Raw genomic sequence first — 24,389 nt, forward strand, 5'->3', positions numbered from 1 at the left:
CTCGTAATTTTCCGACTCGCGAGCCGACGGGAATAATTATAAAAGTGGGCGAGAGCGTTCCCCTTTACGGATGTGCGAGCAGCTTTCAACGAAGCTCGCGTAATTACTAAGAACTTGCCTTTACGTAGCGCGAACGAACGAGCCAGGACCAGGCTCGTGAAAGATAGCCCGCGATACGAGTCCACCGTTCCATCTGTCCCGCCAAGATCTATTAACCTATATTTCAACAAACCCCTATCCCATTGTTCCGGCCAAGGAGTTCCAAGCGAATTCGTATCCAGCCGTGAGAGCGACTCGATGACGTACTACGCGGACGATTTTTGTGCTCGTTAAAGAGACCTCCGTGGAAATGATCGAGTTCATTAGGAGGATGCTGATGATTCGCGAATAGCGGCGGTTGGATTCGCGGGAACAGAATGCCACCTTGATTCTAGAGCATCACTTTTGCAGATGTCGAGTGTTAGAAATGCTTTCTGGCCTAGATATTCGGTTTCGTTTTGGAAGAACTGCTTCTTCCTACAATGATGGGTGGAAAATGAAACTCTAGTTAAAACGTATGGTATTTTTACATTTGTTCGTTATTTAACACTTTGATTATCAAATTAGTTACCTATGACTGGAATTTATTTTCTCATTGGACCCATGGTGGTCATTAGTGGCCAAAAATTCTATAGTGAACCCCGGGATAAAATAAAACTCGCGTGGCAGTCAAGGTGTTAATATTAGAGTAATTAACGTTAGAGAGATAATCCTAAAAATGTTCAGTAACTTACCGTTTTAATGGTCCATTATTTCCAACTGGTCTGAAATCTCTTGTTAAAGAAAGCAAAAGAGATCGCTGGACGGCGAAGCGAAGGCTGGACTTCTAATGATATCAAACGTCCGTCGTTAACGGGGTCCGTTAACGAGCGTACATAATACATACCGGTTGATAGAATTTTAGATCATGACGTTCCGTGGATCTCACACTCGGGCGGCTGATTAACCGATGAACGTTGAATCGTGGATCGATCCGTGACGGGTCAAAAGGAATACGTTCTTCTCCGTGTTGTGATTAAAATATATATAAATAACTTTATTGTTTATAATAAAATGCCCTATCTATATTACAAATATACAAAACTCTCGCTATGTACAATGAAAATCTCCTGCTCGACGAGAAACAAGAGAACGCTCATCGGAGGAGACACGCTAGACCCCCTCTAGGTTCACCGAATCGATCGATCGATAGGTATTCTTACAATTATTCGATCGATCGGATTTAATAAACTATTCGAGTTCGAGTAGAAAGAGAAAAAACTTGTTTACTTCGTTGCAATTACGAGTTAATTAAAGGTAGTATGCTCTCTGTGTGTGTTTGTGTTGTGTATGTGGTTTTCATTTAATCATCATTCTTCTTCTTTTTCTTCTGCTTTTTTTTCGTGAGTTTTTTTTTACTTTTTTTCGTTTTCTTCGCTCTCATTTATTCCTGTTGTTTTTGTTCTTGTTTTGGTTTGTTTATCGCTGTTCATCGCCCTAATTACATTTGCACACTACGAAGCTATCACGAGTCTCAAAAATACGAATAAACCGTTTACTTTAGGTGAGAACACCGTGTTACGGAGTACAATTGCGATAGTAAGAAATACTTCTTGATAATAAGTAGAGAGAAACGTCGCGCAACAGTCGGGAATCCTGCAACAGAAAATAACGTATCCATGATTAGAGGGAAATGTGTACCGTTTCTACTTCTCTCTTTGACCAAGCTCGAGAAGAAAATTTACTTCAATGCTGTCTCCGTTCTACTTTGTTACAATCGAAGGCGTTGCCCGTGGCATTTTTTAATTTCTTCAATGTTCTACTTTAGCGAAGAATTCTGCTACGAATTAAAAAACAGACGAACTGACGCTGCTCTACTAACACAAAAGAAAGCCACTTTCTTTGCGTTGTACGGAGAAATACGGCGGACCATGTGTCTTGAGACTTTCCTCTAGCAACTTTGAAGTTACTCGAGCTCGGCCATGATGAATTCGACTTTTAACACGTTCCGCAAGAATTACAACGTAACGTCTACTTTTATCTTTCGACCTTTGCCATAAATTTTCGGTATGCGCGCGAACGTGTTGGCCATCAATTTTAATAATCCAGAATATACAGAGGGATTATGCGAATAAAGAGTCACTCACCTTTGCCCACTGCGATTTTCAATTACTTCATGCGTAATGCGAATCGATAATACTTCTGGCAACAGTTCACATCTGAAACAGAAAAAGCGAAACGTCCGGTTACAACGGCGCCTATAAATCACTTGGACGTCGACGACGCTCTCGACGCTCAGACAAATTCTCCCGGCGAACGTATTTTCAGGAAATAAAACTGGGAAACTGTGGTGGTCACCGGGAGACACGACGATTTGTACGCGTGTACACGGGTGCACTGACTTCAATGTGTATGCACTCGATTGTTTCTTGGACCGTCGAGGACAGAAAGAACGTGCTCGCTTCGAAAAAGGAATTGCTATGCTGGAATTAAACGTTTGCCGCGGATCAAAACTCCCTTAGTTCTCGAATTCCGATGTTTTTCGAAAGAATTTTCAATTAAATAACAGAAACGTCGACGTATGTTCAAAATCACACGGTGACGAAAAATTTTCTATACAATCAGACTTCGCGAATGACAGGACGAAAATCGAGGAAAAGATTCAAAGTAGAAATAAATATTTAAATAGAAGCTGAAACACTGTCATGTATCTCTCCTCTTAAAAAAGGAAATATATAATATCCATTCATGGTATTTCGTTAACCAGAAAATAAAACAGATCGAATACGCAAACATGAAAATTGATGGATGTGTTTCAGTGAAATTAAAATGATGAATGATTTCGCGATACCATTGGAACGGACGATGTGTGCAATGAAAATTTTTAATTCAATAGACGGGTTTATTGAAATACCAGATTATTGATGATGAAAGGGATACGAGTATGTTATAAGCCAGCTGTGATAAACCTTACTATAGTTTTAGCTTCGATGCATTCATTCCCTTTGAATCTGGCTATGAAATGATCAATTCAGTTATTTTAGCAACAAAACGTTTTGAAGTTTTGCTGTGAATTATTTCTGAAATTACTTCTGCCTTTTGCTCGTGTTTATCAAAAAATATTTATCAAACATAGCTGAATGATTAGCTGATATTTCGTTAGAGAAACGAGTGAAATTCGTGATTTTAACACCGTCTGATACGGTATCAGGTAGGAAAATTACCGAAAAATTCCATCGAAATCGAGCGTGTCATAACGTCACATCCTCTTTCTTCGCTCGGCCGGACCCGCCTTTAGAAATGCATTTAAACTTCCGCTTCGTTGTGCCCCCTGTCGAAACGCGTTTCCATTTCGCCGCGGTTGTCGCGTCTAGACGCCGGGATCCCTGGTAGACGCGGCGCGGCGTTTGGTTTAGGAAAAACCGTCTCGGGATCGTGGCTCCTACCGTGGATTCCGGTTACTTGAATCTTCTTACGCCTCGATGAACGGACACGTCGGGGCCCGACGCGTCTCGTCCGCTTGTTACGTCGTCCATCTTGCTCGGAACCGAGGCACGAATTGATACAACACGGGGTGGAATGTCCATTGCCACGCCGCCGTTTCACGAGTTGGAATCGAATTGGATCTTGGGACACGTGACATTTTATTGCTGCGTGCAACGACAGTTTTACCGTCCCGGAAGGACGTTTCGATGCTCGCCTCTTGGTATGCCGTTCCTTTTATTGCCGACGTTGAAATGGTAAACGTTCGACTGTCTAACACGAGCCCGATGCCCCTAAATAGCGTTTGCGATCAATGACATTCAATTTTCGGATCCTAAACCGGACGATTGAACACGAAATGGATTCAAACGACTCGTATTTCTCTTTCCCTTTATGCGTTGGGGTATTATTAATGGATTAATCGATAAATATTCTTGACGCCTCTGGATATATTCTATAATTACGGTCAAGTGACTGTAATTACCTTTTGTACAGAGTGACCGCTTAATAAAGGCTGTCTATAATAATGAAAGGGTTAAGAACCGCCCTAACTTTCGTGCGCTGTAACACGAGACCCAACCCTCGACACGCAACCCTTGACGATGAGACTACAAACTGAGCAACGCGACAGGCGCATCGGTGGGAAAAAACAAAAGGCAGAGGTGAACAAAAAGAAAAGCCAACGGGTTAGGGATTGCGAGGAGAGCAGTCGACGGAAGGAGGGAAAGCCGAGCGACTTTGTCCGCTTCCCTGGTGGGCGACAACGGTGTCGCCGGGCGATTTAATTGAACCGGCTTGGAAAATTAATAATGGTTCGCGCTAGTCGCACCTTTTTGTTTCACCGTGCCCGCGCGGCCGTTTGTGAAATAATTCCAATAAACGTGCATCAATAGGATTTTCCAGGAACAAGTTGGCTGGTACAAATGTAATTACAACGTCAGCCTGCTCGATTGGATCTGCTTGATTCGTGAAACAGCGCGTAAACAGCCGGGCGTATCGATCGCGAAAAAATCACTTCCGACTAATAAACGGCAAGTTCGATTAGGAATTGGCTGAATGATCGAAATGACGCGTGATCAGCCTCTCGTGGAAATCTCGTCGATCATTAATTCGCGTACCGCTCAGCTTAGTATTTCTCCACAATGGCCGATACACAATTTCGTTGATGACGATGCGTCAACTTGTCGCCGTTATGAACGTCCAACGGCCCGCTCGCAAAGTGGCCGCGATTGCCCGACTATTATGTTATCAATTTAGACGCAATCACGACAGCCCGATGATTAATTATGCGAGCCGTGCACGCGCGCCGAATAAAAGTGTCGAAATAAAATAATGCGAATACAAGAAGAAACGTAAAATTGAAAGTGTTAATAAGAAAAATGACAATTGATTCGTCTACGATGAACACGTTCCAGTTTCTGTTTGTTCGGATCGACTGAATCGGTGGTTAAAATTCCGGACGAAGAAAACCGCAACGGAGGGAGGCGGTGTTTGCAGCGGAAAGAAAGTAATATCATTCAAAAGCACCGGAAGTTATTCCTCGATGCGAAAGTTTCTCCATTTTACATTACAGAAATGGTCCGCGGTGGATGTTAGTCGCGGGGAAAACTTCATCTCGGCGATAACTTTTCCAATTATTATTAGATGGCAAATGGACAGTCTTTGTGTTTGCCGTGGCCAAGTCGGCCTCCCGGAAGTTCAAGAAGTCTCTGAAGGGGAACTCGAGCCACGGCGCACAATACCTTGGTGATAAACCCCGACGGACCTGGCTTGGAAAATCTATTTTTGATCGAACGCTCGATGTTTTCCGAGCACTTGCACGCGCTCTCTCCACGGACAAAGATTTCATCGACAAGTGGATCGACAGAGAAAGAGAGAAAATGTGCTTTAACTCACTCGAAATCGAACAATCACGTTAACTTCCGCCCACGGTCCATCGATATTCTCCGCGCAGGGTGTCTAGCAATCGAGGCCGCATATTTTAACTGCTCCTCTCGTTTCGAGTGGGGAAAGCGCGAATTAACGCGAGTTTAATTCGTGGAAAATTTGATTGAAAGATTTAGCAAAATTCCAATCTATCCATCGCTGGAAGAATAATAATTCCGTACTGTGTTGTAATACTTTTGTTTATAAAGGCATATGCCCGTACGTATTGAAATAATTAAATAAATAAATGAATAAATAATACCCAGGATACAAAACTCTTGCTTTTGTTTGGAATTCATAATAGCTATGAACCAGGATTCAATTAATAAACAGCCTAACAACCTTTCATCCTCAAGCCTCTTCAAGGAAGAAAATAATCACAATGCTATCAGATACTCCTATCGCGCTCGTCAACGAGGAGGAAACAGGGGATCTTATATACCATTTAAAAAAAAAAAAAAAAAAAGAGGGATCATCAACATATCAGATCGTATTTATCATCCGTTAATCACGGTCGTATCGTTAACGAACAAAGAAGAAAACGAAGAAAAACATCGAGGGGGTAAGGCGAGCGAACGACAGAGGGAACATTAATTACAACCGCGCGAGTGGCGTGTCGGTAATCGCTTTCGTCCTGAATTAAAAGTAGATTAAGATATCTGGCCAAGCTGTGACTTTTAAAAGGGGCGCGAGAGGATGAGTCGCAGCGATAACAACGGCAAAGGTGAGCCCAACAACGGAAATAATGAAATGTTCTAGCGAGCCGATGTTGAAATACCACCCTTGTGTGGAAGTAGAAGTCGTTCCATGTTTACAAACAAAGTGGAACTGGTTCTGAAGGGACAACCCGTACGAGTGGACACACCCTGCCCCATGGCACTCGAGCGTGTGAAAGAGCGACCAGATGAACAAAGAACGCCACTGTCCTTTGTCTCAACGGCTCACGACAGGCTGAATATAATGCGAGCGTGTTAATTAAAGCCGATAGCTCGGCGCGGATAATCGCGCGTGCACACAAGAATCTAGGAAAAGAAATGAAAATGGTCAGCATTCAAAGGATTTATTTCGCTACCGCGAAATTTAACGCACGCTCCGTGGTGATAATAACGTCCCGTTAATTTACCATCTCGCGTATAATAATAACTTTTCGATTCGCGTTACTTTTATTATCCCAATGACCGGCAATTAAGATGTCGTGAGCTGCGTGCCGCATCGGTGGCCATTATTAACCACCATTAGCCGAGTCTCGTTCGTCAATAACGCGATGTGAAATTGAAATTCCCCATTGTTCCCGTGTTGATTAACATTCCGTTCAACTTAAGAAGGTATTTCAGCATCATCTTATAGCAACAGAAATAAAACGTCACGGAGTGACTTTTGCAAGAGAAACAGGCGAGACTGACAGGAGAAACGGACGAGGGGTTAAATGAAAACGATTTCTTCGATGCAGTCTAGGCTGCATCATACTCGGTCGCGGCTAATAAGAGCGTCTCGATAGTTCCGATGCATTATTCCTGTTCATTCGTGGCTCGCATATACGTATACATCCGGCGTAGCTTCGCGTCCAATATTCAGAGTGCAGCTGAAATTCCCTCAGCCAGGATTTTAAGGAATAGAAGAGACAGAGGTAGAGAAAGAGGGCGAATGGAAGAGAACATCGGTAGAAACTTTCCTCGACCGAACACGCTCTCCCTTTCCTACCCTTATTCTATCTGTACTTCGTGCTCGGTTCATTAAAATTGAAGGTTCCTCCGTCGTTGCCGTTGCCAAGTCGAAAGTCTGCAGAAACTTTGCCGATGTATCTCTCTCGCTACCCAGTTTCCTTCCTTCTCCTCCTTCTTCCCTTCGAACAACCGCCCCAACCACCCTTCGCCATCGGCAACGATAGTAACAAAACGTGACGTGGTCCCCTGTATTTCGTTACGTGCATCCGAGTGACGGTGTCGCGACCACGCCAACCGAATTGCCTTTCCTTCCTCGTACCCTCTTCGCGACGAAAACACACCCCTTTTGCGTGCCGACCACCCTCGGACCCTTTCGAACTTTCCGCCCGAGGGGACGCGCACAGTTCTGCCGATATTCGGCCACATGTAAATTCCTCGTGTTTCTTCTTTTTCTTTTTTTTTTTTTAAGAATGTTGGAAAGGTCGACACGACAGAAACTTTGTGTAACTCGCAGTTAGTGGTGGTGTATTTGTACGAGAGTTGACTTGGTAAATTTTGGGGGAAACAAGGATCAGGTTGATAGGGAGAGGTTTTCGTATTTGATAGAAAAATGAGCTAAATGCATTGTGAATATTTTCGGATAGATAAAGGGGGTGGAAAAATTCCAGCTCCTTCTATTTTTTAATTGAACGCATTTGTCTTTGGATAGAAGCGACTTTTGTAAGAGACGGTCGTTTAAAAGGGCAGGCTTAAGGGAAAGGAAGTTGTCGACAGTTTGAATGGCTCCGAGTGGTTAAAGCAGTCGAGATAAAGGTAAGATCCTATTTCGGATCTAGATCTAGCCCGGCACTGAGCCGCAGGAGATAGCTATTTGGCATTATTAGACCCCGAGAAGAGAAGGTCTCGGGAAGGGCTGGATGGAGTTCGATTAGTTAGAGCAATCGAGTCAAAGGAAAGATCCGACCTCGAACCTTGCTCCAACGATCACCCGTCGAACGATTTTTATTCTTATTGCAATTCACGGAAATAGAATTCCGCTCTCCTACCTCGGAATTTTCTATTATTTTTCTACTTCCTACGAAAGCTACGACTTATCCGAAACGAGACAATTATTTAGAGCATATTTGACTTCAACGAAGCACCTTTTCTAACTCAATTTCCTACAACCAGGCTGGTACACGATTCAAAGAATCGCTTCCGTTCAATTCGAAACGAGAATTCGTCGATCACCTACGATTAATCGATGATCAAACGACGAAACGGAACAAATTCAAAAATCATTGGGGACTGTTGGTTTTCGAACGTGTTAAAAGAATCAGCCGTGAACGGTGCTCGACACAGAGGCGGGCAAAAATCTCGTTTCGCGATCGAAATCGAATGAGAGCGAAAGGAACGAACAGTGGACACTATTGACGGTAGGGTGGGTATGGAACAGGTGGAGGATGAGGGGCGCGATTGGAAAAAGCGTCATTCAAATTTCGGCTCGTTGGACGAGCGACGCGGCTTCTGAAGCGGAATGACACAACGGAATGACGACGCCGCAATGGCTCGTTTTTTTCCGGCTTCGGCCGTCGCCTCTGAATGCGAATCGAATCGAATCTATCCGGTCGAAAGGCGGCGGCCACGTTCGATAACGAGCGGTCAATAAACGTGATGGGAAACGCGTCTCTTCTAACGATGGCAAACGTGTTAATTCCTTTTTTCAAATCATCAGACCCGTGCCAAGGAAGCGAATGAACCACCACTTCTATTGTTTCTCGCTTTCAAAGCCTCGTCAATTTTATAACCACCCGAAATCCTAAAACTCCATTAGCGTGCAAGTTTTTATTTAGATGGAGATAATTTGGAAATTTTATAATTTTGCAATTTAATAATGAATTCAGGGATATCCATATCATTTGAAAAATTGTTAAACAAAGTGAACGTTAAAATTGTATTGCTTCCGTATCAAAGAGATTGCATATCGAATTTTTTAACAATGTAAAGAGACACCAATAGTTCCCATGGAAAACACAATGAAATCGAAACGATAAAAGCAGTTATGATCAAAGTAAAAAGTAGCAGAATCAACGAGTTACGCGTTTATACAGCAGCAGTGTCCTTTTTTCTCTTTTTCCGAAATGACAATGCTCAATTTCCCTTCCAACTAGATGAGAGAAAAAAAGATGCATCCACGAATATCTAGTACATCCGCGAGCACACGAATCACGATGTAACGACGTGCCGGCGTATAGAATTCGCGAAAACCAACGAGGGAAGATATTTTTTTTCCGACTCTACCCGGAGGGCCGACGATACAAAACGAGAACGACGCGGCGGAATTAGTCCGAATCGATGCTCTCTGCATCGTGGAAATCGTCAACGTCCGGGTTTAATACGGGCACGAGGCCCTTAAATTTCTATTTGTAATTGTGCGAAAAGGTCGACGTGGAAAAGAGACAAATTCGGGGCAAAAAGAATGATCGAAACAAAGGGAGCAGAGGGTAAAAGAGATGGAAAGGGTGGAAACGTTGGATGGAAATTTCGCTTGGACCCTCTCCCTGGCGGCTCTCGAAGCCAAACGAAATGCGCATAGGAATGACACTAGCCGCAACGTTCCTTCTCTACGTTTCGATTCGACCATTTGCGTCGATCCCGTGGACCAGACTATTCGAGCCAGCACAATGTAAGAGCACTTTTCATGCTAACGAACGCGACCCGTTCCCATACGTCCGAGGTTTATCCCTGTAACTGCATCGACGCGTATGATTTTCGTTTTTCTTCGAAAGGTCTCCGAGTTTTCGACTACGAAACACAGTTGTCCCCTTTAATCCGGGTAACGACCGAAAATACGACTGTGATGTAACATCGAAACTACAAACAAATCGCAAGGTATTCTTGTCATTTGCATTCGCGTTTTCCCCGTCACTTTCGACGTGAATGATTTTCGAGAACGTTTCGTGCTCCATTGAGCTGTTGAACGAGCACTCCACGCGTGTAATTAATGCTCGGTTATGTGTGCTCGCGACTGTGTTTGCAGTTGAATGTATGATGGAAACGTTACTGTTGCTAATTATAAAAACAATGTCACTTCCATGGATGGAACAACCGGCGCTGGATACCATTATTTTTCGATTAAAAATCAAGTAAATCCTTTCTCTAATTTTTATCATTTTTTAACGTTTACGTTGCTGAGCATTTAACTTCTGATCGTTACAATATCATTCTGTCAATGTTTTTTTTTTCCTGTACTCTGCTCCAACTAGTAGGATCCAATATCGATTCAAAGATAAAACGAAAGAATAAAAACGCATGTTGGAAAAAATATTTAAATTTACAAAATTTCTCTCTCCCTTTCTCGCAACTGTAAAATTGCACCGATGCAATATGCAGCCACGCTTCCTTCCTAAATGGAACACCGTACCCGGCTTCTCTTTTTCCCCGACATTTCACCGGGCGAAGTATTAAAATATTTTTCGCGCAAAAAGCATGCGCGACATTTTCCCTGACCACCGCGCGATACAGCGTCGATAACGATCGGGCAATATCGATAAATTCGTGTAGAATTTTGCTTATCGTGACCGGACATCTGCGTGGACCATCGCGCGCCAATTTCGGCAACGTGACGGACGAAAACGTCGCCAAGAACGCAGCTGCTGTGTCCTTTTTAAAAAGAAGGGACAGTACGAATTTCGCATACAATATTCTCTACACAGCAGTGCGAAACCGACGTTTCAGCAACTATCGAGGTAAAAGTCAGGGCTACTTCCAGAGATTAGCATCCGTAGCACCCATGAAAATGGCAACTGGAAATACCGAACGCTTTTCGACAGTTCGTTGAATAATTAGGTATACAGAGCTCTTCGCAATAACTGAAATTAATCACGCGTGTAATTACATTGATTGATTCAATGTATACGTTTCGTTCGTATTCACGTAAACTCTTTGAACGTTCTCTTACTACCGATAGTCGAGATTTGTTGTGTGGAAGTTTCTTCTTAAGTTGACTGAACGGTCAAAGGATTAAGCTAGATTAGCGTGGATTACGTTGAATGTAACAGTAAGTTAATCTCGAAATAGTTTGGAACAGATAAAGTTGTCTAGATCCGGAGCGAGTTCTAGGTAGCGTTACGTTATGTTAAATTAAATTTCTGCCGAAACTTCTAGGCAACTTCTAAAATTCCTATTCGGATGATCTCTTAATTCAATCCAAGTAAGAGACAAATTACAAGTAATGCGTCAAGTTGGCAACTAAACTCGTTTATTTCAAAAAATACCTGGTAATTTTCTATTCGTAGATAGAATGAATCGTACGCGAATAAATGACAGAATGAACAGATCCCACAAATTTTGGTTCGTCAGTTCCCATCAGATCGACGTCGCATGTCCGACACGAGTGTCCCCTTCGTTCTGATTCCACGTCCACCGTGATCCTGATACGAATTGAGCTATCTGACCCGACACAATGTAAGAGTCCTGGATTTATCGTCTGACCGACGCTGACATAGGGAACGGTGGTTTCGTTTTCGAAAGCAGGACAGATGGATATCCCCGTTCTATATTTTCCTGTCCCGTCGTCTGACCGACTATTCAAAAAGACGAAAGTAAGAAAAACTCGAAGTTCCTCTTGAACATGTAATTTCAAATTCGCATGTACTTTTCGGGTGAACGCGTTTCAATTTTAGCAGCCGGAATGACGGGCTTACCTACGGCGTTAGCATCCGATTGAAACGCCGTTGGATGAACGAAGTGCACCCTTGTGACTTCCGACAAGCCTTTATTCGAAGGGCTTGGTAAAACGTAACGATTGGCTGTGAGAAGAAAATAATTTGAACCGCGATGAATAACACACGACTGCGCAAAAATTGGATTCTTTTTATAAAAAGCAATCGTTAGAAACAGCCGGAGAAAAGGGTAAATTTCGATGAACGCGAGCAGGGGTGAAATTTATCTAACGTCAGGTCGACATAATTCAACGAACACCACGTAACTTCCCCTTGGACGAGCGAACACGAAGCCGGATTTATCGTTCGTCCAATGACACGGCCTGGTTGTATGTATGAGCTCGTCGCCGGAAGTGGGATGTATGGACAAGCTCTTTCGCGTTTTCCCTTGTTACACGACCCGCGCGGTGGGTGGTGAAAGTAACCAGCCCGTTGTCTCTTTCTGCGAAACACCATGAAATTACGTATTACCCTCGAAAGAACGAACGCGTAATCTACAATATTTCCATGGCGTAGTGGGTTCTTTTATACGTACACATTTGTGCTCGTACCTTCAATTTGCAGCAATTGCCTGGGGGCTGGCATTAAATAGTCGCTCGATTATGTTTGCCGTTGGAATTTATGAACGCGTCTAGTTACTTTTGTTTCGTTTATAAAAAATGTAAAAAATAAAAAAGCTTTTATCATTATCTTAGATGCGAGATCGAAAGAAAAATGATGGAAAAGTTAAACGAAGTGAAATTCCAAGTAAAAAGAAAAAGAGCACCAAGAATACATAAGGTTGATTCATTGATTTATTCTTCGACTATACCGTCTAGTCTGATTATGATTAAACGCGAGTACAAGAATCGCCGATTCACGATTGTCCGGGGGAAATGGTTCGATTGTCAAACGAACGATAAGTATGTTTGCCTTACTCTGTCGATTGGGCGAAGGGGGGGGGGGGGGTTGAGATCGAAGGGAGACTCGGTCTGTTTTGAAACGACCCCGTCAGACTGTTTTAAAACGTGGCGGGAGTTAAGTGCAGCGCTCGATAAATTTTTTCGAGCACTCTTTACCTTTCCCTCGTCCACGGCTTTGTACTTGTTCGCCACCTACCCCTCTCTTCTTCACCTTTCAACCCTCGTCGAACGTTCGGAGCCTTGGATCTACCCCCCTGAAAACTGCTACCGGATTTTCCGGCTCACCTGACGCGTCTCTCTTTCCCTCTTTCCACTATATTTTTTCACTCCGCCATCCCTTTGCACCCTCTTCACCCCCTGTTCAACGAATCTTCTTCTCCCCTGCTTGTTCTTTTCTCGCTTTGACGCTTTACCACCGCGTTCCTTTCTCTCTCTTTGCCACTTTGCCGTCCACCTCTTTCCGCTCTTTATCTCTTTGACCCTTAACTTCGCTCTTTGCCTTCCCTCTTTCCGGTACCAATTCATCCCATAAGTAATACGGTTTATTTTTCGACACGTATGTTAGATGTTAATTTTTCGATGTTAATGGAAATCAGTTTCAAACTATTCGATACGCTCTGTACTTGTTTTCCCGCCCCAACAATCTTGTTCTTCGGTTCCCTCACCCCTATCCTCTGTCTCTGTCGCTGTCAAATTAACATAGTTTCCGGAGTCGGATTTAAATAGCGATCCTGGTAACCGTCTCTCGGTCGCAACGATTTCGGTTTACCCCTGCTGAAACTTCGCTTCGAGGGGACTCGATCGTGGAACTTTTTGCGGGATTAGTCGGTAATTGGAGCAATCGAGAGCCGTGACAACGGTCCCGGGCAAAAACAATGTCTCCGCGCAGTTAATTCCGTGTCTAGGATAAGGTACGGCGAAGTTTCGCGGGTAACGTTTATCGAAAAGTCCGGACGGGGATCGATCCTCAAGGACGAACGGTGCTTCGCTCGTCTATGTCCGAACGGGATCGGAAAAGGTTTTAAAAAGAGTCCACGTAATTCGCGATGGGCCAACTTGAATTGAGGCTTACGAAGTAATCGGAAAGTTCCAGCCGAAGCTATCGGCCGACACGCTAGCTTTTTGCTATCGGCCAATCCTTCTCGAACCACGCCGGCCACGTATTTCATCCAGACGAGCGTAGAAACGAGTTTACGCGGGAAAAACACCGTCCTCCGAATGATTTTCGCGATAACCTTTGGAAAATTTAAAAATTTCCCTTCCACACCTGCTATCTTGTAATGCAAACGCTTTCTGTCTGTTCGAAATCGTTTAGACGGTGTTTCTAAGGCTTGACAAAGCCTGTTATCGCTAATTTGAACCATAAAGATGAACAGATACTCGACGCTAATTCGCCGGCTAAAATAACAGGTTTTAATTAAGGAAAGTTTACACACTCTGGGATCAGGTATTATCAGGGTCTTCGGTTAGAAGACCCTAAGGTTCTGTGGAACGTAAGGGCGAGTCTGCGATGGTTGATCGGTTCGAATTCGTAAGCAGCAGAGCCGAGGACGGACGAGAGGCAGGAAACTTGCGTGTGTCACGATTTCCGTAATCGCGGTCACATTCTGTCGCGAATAGTTACGTTTTGCCAACAACTTCGAAAGTGCAGCCAGTCGAAGTTCTTTACGCCGTTCGTGCGCGCTTTGCCAACCTATCCGCCTTCTTCAACCGACGTTATGCGCAACTTTCGGGCGTAACTTTTCCCTAGGAGAAAACTTCTCTGTATATCGTCGTTGCAACGACGAATAATTACTGTCTCGACGAAGTATACGGTGTGGAAGTGGTTCGTCGGTTGAAACTTCTCGAAAACACGATCGTTTCACAATTCATCGACCATAGAGAACGAGCAGAGCCAGGAATTCGAAATCGTATGAAAAGAACGATCCAGGAAACGAACACCGATCGTATCGATCGCGATGATTGAAGAAGCTATGCGAATGCAAAATACTGGAGCATCGATTGAACGAGTTAATTGGGAAAGGCAAAAATGAGACTAAAAACGATTAAAATTATATTCATAGTATTCTAACAAGTTCTATCGGTCGTCATGCTGTAGAAATAAAAACAAAGCACCCGCAAGCCCGGTGTCCACGGACAAAACGAGAAAGAACAGAATAAAAATCACGAGGGATTACACCGTCCATTCCTCGAGCAATTTTTCACCGGTATCGTTCGCCGAACAGAAATTCCCGTCCATCATACGCGAACGCGTCAAAGCTTTCGCGCGACTCTTCGAATAAATCTCGCGACCACGAAAAATCTACCGAGCTAGAAAAAAACAACCCCCGGTACACACTAGCACAATAAACGCCCGACCGATAACGGGCCAACCGGGGCTCGGTCGGGACGCATCGACAGATAACAGCGAATGGTAAACCAAAATGACAGAGAAGACTGGTGATTCGTCTGTTTTTCATCGCGACCACCCGAAACTGTCCTGTAGATAATGCTATAGAAATCCGTGAAAAAATAGCCGACCACCGTTGAGATTCGAAGCCGAGTCTTCCGAGGAAAATCTAACTAGGTAACCGACTATTTTCACCCGCCAAGCTATAATAGTCCAACGATATCTATACTTTCACGATTCCTCTTATTGGATCTAGAGGCTCCTTGATCCCATAATATTTTATCGGCAAGTTGGCCAAACGGGGTGAGAGTTCATTCGACTGGAAACGCGGCGTCGTTGGAAAATGGGTTAAGACGATGTTGAATCGCGATCCGGCCGCGACGAGCAGCCAAACTTAACGACTTTCCGCGTGGATGGAACGCGAGAAGAGGTTTTCGAGGGTAAAGGCACGCGCGAGCGAACGCAGAATTGAGGCTGAAAGTCGAATCGCGGTTCGCGAACGAACGATGAACGTTTCCGTTCGATCAAGGACGCGAATGGAATGAGAAAGAAAAGGTTCGCCGACAATTTGGAACGGCTGGAGGGGTTGTTCGAGGCAGAACGGATAGAACGGCAGGAATAAGTATCGCTGGTCGGGTAAAGCTCTCCATTGGATAGGGGAATTGGACGCTCAGCACGGAGGATGGAATCGAGGCTGCACTCAAACAATTCTTCGCCGTGTATTGACCGTGGGTAAATCAATCAGAAACAGTCGTTTTGACCTTTACGATCAGATTCTCGCTCGGTTGCGTTCCGTTCGCTGGGACAAGGAACCATCCGGAACGAAGCTGGATGAACGAGTTTGCCGAGAGATTGGAGAGTAAGAGGAGGAGCAGAAGACGATGGAGAACGAGGAAGCAAGAGGGTATCTAGACATTGTTTATCCCGATCGCAATTACACTATCGAGGACTTTGCTTCAATCGAGCCCGGCCACTCGGTGAAAATCTTTTTACGCCCGATTTAAATCGAACCTTCCGAAGAACTAGCGAGACTCTTCCGGCACAATTTCTCAGATTTCACGATTACCGAGAGAAGCTCCGATGTCCAATATAAATAGCAAATTTCTCCGTTTAACGTGCGCAAAGATAATTAAAGATGAAGGAGCGAAAGTCGTCGGGGGGTTTGGCGAGCTGCTCTTCTTTCATTTCAGCTAAGTTTTTAAATAATTCTTCTCGGTCTGATTATTCTCGCGAAGATTCGAATTTGAACGCGTTAGAAAATCTCCTATTTCATCCCTGTTCGTTCCACTTTTCCTCCCACGTAAATTCTGGTCAACTTTCGCGAAAGGGTATCTCCGCTCGACGCATCGCGGAAAGCCTTCACGGTGGCCCGCGCTTTTATCCCGCTTCGTCGGATCTGTACGCGAACAGCGTGGCAACTTTCGCGAAAGAGTATTCACCCTCACGGTTCCGAGAAATCCCCGCTTCGTGTGGATCGCGGCCGGTGATCCAGCTTTTAAATTATTAGCTTCGGTAGCGGGGCCGGTAAAAAGCGCATAAGCCGATGCAAGGTGTGCGGAGAACGAGAGAGGGCGAAAGAAATTGCCGGCCAAACCTGTCTGTGTGCGAGTTTCGGTGTTGTTCGTTTTCATGGAGAAACTGCTGGCCTTGGAGCACCTGCTGTTCCGTTATCGACGCTCTTTTCTTCGAACTCTTCGCATACCCCGCCCTTTTCCAACCCCTTCTCGCCCTTTCTGAACGCGCGTTCACGGCATCGCGCTTAAATATTTTCAACCAGTGACCGTTCCAACTCCACGCCACGGGGCGAGAAAGCGAAGGGAAGTTTTCAACAACGAAATTTACCAGCTTTCATGGCATCCACCCCCCTGTTTCAGCCCTCTTTATTCCCTACGTAACACATGGGGGAGTCCCGCGGGCCAGATGGCGGTCGCGTTAAAAAACTTTCCCGATCATGATTTTCCAATTTCAATGGTCGGCCACGTGGCGGCTGGAGCGATTAAGCTGCTCGCGCACAATTTTATGTCTCTTCGAGGCGGATTACCGGGCGCGTGTAATTCGCACGTGGCTTTTCCAGCGCGCGAATCGCTCGTGCGTGCACGAGGGCCGGTTCCTTCGAAAACCTGCTCGTACGAATCGAATTATCGAGAGGCGGGTCCAGTCCATGGGTTACATGATCGCCGAAAAATGAAAGTGATCGACGGGGGTCTTTTGCGCCTCGTTCATTGGCTGATTATCGCGCAATCGATCGGTAAAACGAGGGGTGTTAGAAATTTCTTTTCATTTAATATAATATTTCTCAATCTGATACAAATTCGAATTAACTTTTTATTAAAACAGTCTTTATTGGAGCAAAGTTTCTTTATTGTTTCTCCGTGCGCTCGATTAGCGACTAATTGTTCGTGGAATTATCGAGAGCGAGATAAAAATGTGTCGCGAATAAATGACAGCGAGCTTTAACGAACTTCAATCCTGGAATCAAGTGAAACGAAGCGACAGGTTACTTTGTTACAAATTATCGTTCATCTCGATGCAGGATATTTAATCGAGCGTAATTGCGATCAATCGGAGAGCTGAATAAACGACAAGCAATACGAGGCTCTCTTATTAACGCCAGCCTGACCGATATTCCTCGAAATTATCCCCGTGGCCGCGATAGCGAACGAGGCTGAAACGGGGGTGTTCTTTTCTTTTTTTACGGTTTTGCAATTACGGTCGCGAGCGCACGCTAGTATAAATTCGGCAAATGGAAATAGTTGCAGTAACCTGGAATTAAATCGACCAGCGACATTTCGAACTATTTAAGTACAATGGGACACGGATAGCAATTCCGAGCGACAGGCACGCGGCGGTTAGCCAGATAAATGCCGCGTCGCGACGCTCTTGGCTGCCTTGAAATCTCGTGCACTATTTTAGCCGGCAGCCTTCCCTTTTTCGCCCTTGGACACCGTCGAAATTCCGGGCTCTCGCGTAATTTGGAAATTGTCCAGCAAATCGAGAACAGATTAAAATAATGAATCGTTTGAAATATCCGTAGAAAATTTCGATTTTCAAAATAAATATCATGAAAATTAGAATGTAAATAAAAAATTTTACAATTTTACGTAGAGAAAAATTCTAATGATAAATACGTTGCTCGTCCGTGAACAAAGTACTCCTCGTCGAAGAAAAGGAATATCAAATGCAAAGTTAATCTTTCACGCGCAGCAACAATTTCAGTCGAAGTCAATTCTTCTATCGTCAAAGTGCTCTCAACCTGTTTCCATAATGCATAGAGTATTCTTCTGTCCAAGCATTAATGTTCCTTCGTCTAAAACGTAACATCGCTGGCTAAATCCCATTAGTAGCGACGGGTTTCAGCCTCTTACCCCGGACGAGAACGATTCTCTAAGCAAACACGTATTCGGAACTCCACCCCCTTTTCTGTTCATTACCATCGATGCGATATTTATCTTCGGGATAGCCGGTTGAAAAAAGGTGAACGATCGTGGACGAAGTCGTTGAAAAGAAAATCGTAAAGACACCGGCGTCTATCGAGGGATAGATGACTTACAAGTCGCGCATAGCAACCTCGATTCTACGCTCGCTGCTTTACGATCGGGGATTCCAGCGGTCTTCGGGGTAGGAGAGCGCGTATCCGGTAATAACGATAAATAATCGTAAAAATCCACTATCGTTCACGGTTGGTTAACCCCGCCTCTTCCCGTCGACGGAGGGCAAAAGCAGCCTGCTAAGAATTCAATGCGCGGCTCGTCTAATAAATATTTCTTCCCCGACGCGACACAAACTCGCGCGCATCCACGCCCTTAAAGGACATAGATACACGTAAGGCGCCTTGCTTGAAGATCGTCAGTAATTTTTGATGAATTTTACTAAAAATCGTGTTCAACTATGTTTCAACATTCTTTCTATCTGTCCGACCTAGTTTATCAAATATTCAATCCTTCTCAAAATCCTTATTCAAAATATTGAGGAAATATAGCAGGGTGTACCGGAAATGAAGGAGGGAACAGATCGCTGCATTTCGAATACGCTCTCGAGAATCGAGTTCGCTGTCAATAACCAAGGAGATCAGACAAAATATCAAGTATTCCCCGCACGCGAGGATAGGAGAGCCTACGTTAGGTTTTTCAAACGTTGCAAGGTTCCTCTTTCTACCCGAAAAGAAGCCTACGTTGCAGCCGTAGAGAAATATACCTATGTAAGTACGTGTCCCTTCATATAACGAGGAAGATATAATCGGAAGAAGAAGAACGTCACCGTCACCGATCTTCCGGTGAGCGTAGCGCAGCGTACGTAGAAAAGTGGCGAAGGATAGAAGAGGGTGGTTTTCCAAGATTTCGGTGCCGCTAAAACGGCCGGGCGTCGACTCAGCGTGGCACGGCCGGGGATGGGAATGGATGGTCGTTTCGTTATCTTGGTCACGTCTCGTCTGGACCCCCTGGGCGCGCGTTTCCTCGCAGGAAAAGAGATACTCGAATATTTGTTGGCCGTGCGATCTATAACCGCGCGGAATCTATATACGCGCGTGCACGCGCGAGTACGTGACTCGTCTACGCGATACCACGAGACTACACCGTTAACTCCTGCTGCCTTTAAATCACCGGTAATTTCGCCGTTCGCGGTTCACGACACGCAACGTTGACACGGCCCTCTACGGCGACCGTATCTTTTCCACCCTTCGCGATATTATCATCCGGGCCGCGTTTCGTTCGTTAAAATTCATGGTGTTCCGCGAGGCGAGAGCTCTACCGTCGCCTTTCCACGGGGTGAAAGAACGACGAGAAGGGTGGAGGTATAACAGGAATGGTGTCCTTTTGAGGGTGGGCGGCTCTGATGCAGTAACCGGTGAGGAACGTTGTATCAAGGGTATTGGTAGTTCATTCATGGCGGTGCTTTAAATGGAAATTTCACCCTTTCGATACGGAGGGTGTACGCGTACGCTGCTGGCTAACAGAGGTACAGGGTTTATCATCGTGTTAAAGGGTTACAGATGCTTCCTTCGAAACTGTTGAAACTACCGATGTAATTTTTTGGTACAATTACAGTACTTCTTTAGAGGAAACTGCGTTGCTATCAAAGAATGTAAAGATAAGTAATAAATCAGTTATCAGCAGAGAGGAGAGATAGGGTTAAAATCATTCATTCGAGGAGAAAAAAGGAGTTCCTTTAAGGAAGCATGCGTCCCGATGTCTCATGATCGATGAAAATATTAAGAAGATACCCGGTCGGAAGATAAATCGTAGTCGAATGGACGTCTTTATATCGGATCCATCCGGGGGGACCGATACGATGGATTTAATTGATTTCTTTCTCCGCAGCCTCGTGGCATCGTTCTCGATCAATCTTACGCGTACATCGTTACGCCTAGAATGTATACGTTATCTCGAGCGCCAGATAATCGGCGGTTACGTAAAATGATTAAGGGCCGCCCATTACTCATGGAATCGTTCCCTCCTCCTTGAACCACCACCCATTCAACACCGTGAAACTTTCATCGAGTTTCAACCCCTTCCGATTAAGATCTAACCCTCAACCTCAAAACTACTCCTCGCTTTCCTTCCTTTCACCCTCTCGTTACAACGATGTATCCTTCTCTTTCTCGTTGAACAGAGAAAACCAGAGATATCTGTACCGTTCACTCTGAAAAATTCACGAACACGAACGCGAAGCAGGGAGGCGAACGAAGAAATACGCGAGTTAGGGTGTTCGGATAAAAACTAACAGGCGGATATGGACGAATACAAGGAGGAAAGGCCGCGGAACTTGGCGGAACTTATAATGGAATTATCTTTCTGGACCAACCTTAAGCTACGGAAGCCATGCGTCCGCGGCGAACCCATAGAAAACTAGTTGCCTATAATTCCTTCTTTGACGGCGAAGCGACTACACCGTCTGTCTCCTGCCATTACTCTCCCTCTGTGTCTCATCGGTTCGTCCTGCTTGCGGATACACACTGACGCACTCTGGATACGCGGACCGAATGGAATCGCGCTCGACCGTAAACTTGACACAATTGTGCCCCTGGACGTAACTCGGGATTAGCACAATGCTCGCCCTCCCTCTGTTTTCTTCCTCCTTCCGTCGCTATACAGAGAGGTATCCGTACGTCTGGCTGGCAGGAAACGCCTAAGGCACGCGTGTGTCTCGGCGGAGAGATCTTAGAGGTTGGACAAAGCTGAAGGGGGCGAAGGGTGCCGTCGGTTATTTGCAGTTTTCGATTTTTCTGAACGTACAAGGACATCAGGGGAATGGAAGAGCGATGCAGAGTTCCTGCACCCTAATAAAATCGCGCCGAAGGACGAACGAAGACGCGGGATTGCGAGGGTGATTCATGCGAATGGCGAGGGATGTGAAATGCTTACGCGGAGAAGGAACGTCGTTATGCTCTTAAATACTTAAGACCTTGATATTTAGCGAATTACGCGAACACCCTGTATACTCGGTTTCCTCTTATCTGCCGCGAAACAGTGGCTCGTATATCCTTTACAACGTCCTCGTGAAGTGGGGTTGAATCGGTCGTTCTGGTTGAAAATCAGCGATCGAGGGGGCCAGGTTCCGTGAAACGCGGCTACGAGCAGAGGTAAGGGAGAAAAGAATTCCGTGAGAAGGGCACAATAAGATGCTGGAAAGATACACAGAGCGTAGAATAGGGGAGATAGATGCGCGGATAAAGAAAGATGGACACTGATACAGAGTGAAGAGCGGTGAGACGAGAAGGGTAGGGATGCGCAACGAGATAAATGGAGGTAAAGGTGGCACGACAAAGAAGACACACGCTCGACGCACCACCGTTCACAGGGGAAAGAAGAAGGTGGGACCGTATTGAATCGGTTCATAGGTTTACAGGCGACCACCATTATTTTCGTCTCGCATTCTGGACCCATTGTATCGGGGCGTGAGGCTGTACAATGTAGAAGCGAGCATCTGCCTTCTCTTCTGTATGCGCGCCCTTCCTTGCAAATCTTCCGAGAACCACTCGATGCCGCTTTTTGTTCGATCGTGAGCGCGAATTATTGGCGCCAGGGAGAGAGAACAAGAGCTCCGTTTTTGCCGCGAAAAGGAAAACGTCGCCCTGTCCGACGTCCGACCGGTTGCGACGGAACTTTTCACGAAACGTAAACAACCGGGATCGTTGGCCATTTCGTTGGCCATCGTGAAATCGATTTCGCTGTCGACTCGAAAATTCCTCTGCCAACGAACGCTCGGCTTCCGCTTCGAGAATTAATCCTGTCGACGAAACTGACTCCCCGGGTAAATATTTATCGTAAGCGAGGCGGGAGTCCAGTTTTCAGCGAGGCCAGACACCGGTCTCGAAATTATTTATTCGACGGGTAAAATCAGCTTCGTTATTTCGTTATTCGGAAAAGAAAGATCGAATATAATCTATTAAAGACACGATGCTTTATTTCTAATTTTCTGTTTCCGCTCAATTTAATTCGTCGAATTACGTGTCGTAACGTAATTTTGTGGAAAAAACACAATTACAGGAAACTTTGTTTCGAAGCTGAAACAAGAAGTGCGCGAGGATAATTAAAAGCGCCTGAAATCTTTTGTTTATTTAGTTGCTGAGAAAAGAGAGGAGAACGTTAACGACCACTCGAACGAGGAAAAAATAAATTAAAACCCGTCGGCTTCTCGCGTGAAAGAAGCTTATAAAAGATCAAGTTTATTACGAGGAACCGACTGTTTCTTCGATAACGAGGGGGAAAAAGCCAGTTTCCCATTTCTAATTTCTGTTTTCCGTGACCTAACCGCACGAGAGTTGGCGAACGAGGAAAAATAAACGGGAGCGGATCGTCGAGCCGTTCGAGTTCGAGTTGAGTTTTTGTCGACGCTCCAGGAAATTAACTCTTGACCCCATGGCCAGGGGAATTTTATGAAAGCGATAAATCTTCGAGTTTATGTATTTACCTGGCTACACCCGCTAATGGAGAACGTTTTTGCTTTGTCTTTGAAACGTTTCCCCTTGATGAATCATCCTCCCTCTTTTCGCCTCGACTTTCGTCACTTTCGCGCTATTTGCATACTTAATTAACTAACGATTCGAGTTTACCATTACCTGCTTAAAAACGTGAGAATATTTTAGAAAATTTATCGTAAAACTGATTCATAAAATTCCAGGACAGTGACATCAGCGTTGAATCCAACGGAGACGGTCTTAAAAAATGACACATCCAGGACACGTAACGGATCGAAAGGGGTCTATTACGTCTGGGTATTATCGCGTCAATTGCCAGGTTACAATAACGCGTTACGGTACCGGTTCGATGATCGCATTAAGCGTAACAGGATCTTCGTCTGATTTTCTCGACGGACCGTTCGAGGCTAGGAACAATAGCGATTTTTCCTGGTGCTCGGTCGCAGAGGTCCCCTTAGACGAGCTTGGCATCACGGGACACAAAGAAAAGTAATTTCGCGAGCCAAGGCTCGTCCTTTCGCCGAGCGTCAGCAGAAAGTCCCGCAGGAAATTCGAGCGGATCTCCTCGGTCGCGCGTACCTTTTGTTCCTTCTACGAAAACGCTCAAATTTACTTGTTGCGTGCGGCTGGCAGTAGAATTTTATTCTCTACAAATCGTCCCTCTCTATAATTTCCTGGCCAGCTGCGTAATTACAACGCGCTGCATTAATTGCCGCGACAGACGGCGCGTAACTGGTCAAAACGATTCGTTCCGCGAAATGGACGAAAAGCCAACGGTACCGTCGCCCTGGTTCGCTATTAGTCACGAGGATTCCTAGTGGATGGAGGAAATTGACGATGCCATTTACGAATGGAACGTTTCTGAAACGGATCAAAGATAGAAAGGCTCAAGAAATTCCTTAAACCCCTACTTATTCAAATAGTAATGAAAATAGTCCTAAATCGCCGATTCCTAATCGTTCATTGATACATCTAATTTGACACTTGAGAGATACGAATTTACGAGAGACTTGATTCCAATACAAAGGGTTAAATCGAGCTCGGACTGTATTGAATTTTCCATTCAGACCGTATGGTGTTCCAAGTGGAATCATGATTGATGCACATGGTAATACCTTTTCAAATGGCAAGATTTTTACCCGAATCGGAATACAGAATCACGAGGAAACGATGAAAAACTGGTGACGACCGACTGAATTAGATTACTTCTTCTACAAACTTAGAAGAACTTCATTGACTTTCATCGTAACGAGTTATAATGACGACCAACGAACTGTAGATTGATTCTTTGAACTGAATTCACTGGGATTCTTTGGAATTCCTTTTTCTTCTACTTCTTTAACGCGGGAAAGAAAGAACCGGGGTGAAATGAAAATGAGATCAAGA

The 24,389-nt window shown here is 44.8% G+C and overlaps 1 protein-coding gene across 2 annotated transcripts in view; it reads right to left on the reverse strand.

The window, feature by feature from the left end:
• Positions 1 to 784: 784 nt before the first annotated feature.
• Positions 785 to 24,389, reverse strand: part of Toll-6 (Toll-like receptor 6) — a 38,594-nt gene continuing 14,989 nt past the window's right edge. The window contains exons 2-4 of one of the 2 annotated variants that reach the window (XM_076692278.1): positions 2,166 to 2,237; positions 926 to 1,674; positions 785 to 865 (exon numbers count right to left, since the gene is read on the reverse strand). The gene's annotated coding sequence lies outside the window, so the exon portion shown is untranslated. Of the gene's footprint in view, positions 1,675 to 2,165; positions 2,238 to 24,389 lie in introns of both variants that reach the window. The other variant, XM_034327893.2, reaches the window with a different exon arrangement.

This window comes from Osmia lignaria, chromosome 2 (assembly GCF_051020975.1).
Source record: "Osmia lignaria lignaria isolate PbOS001 chromosome 2, iyOsmLign1, whole genome shotgun sequence".
Lineage (NCBI taxonomy): Eukaryota > Metazoa > Arthropoda > Insecta > Hymenoptera > Megachilidae > Osmia > Osmia lignaria.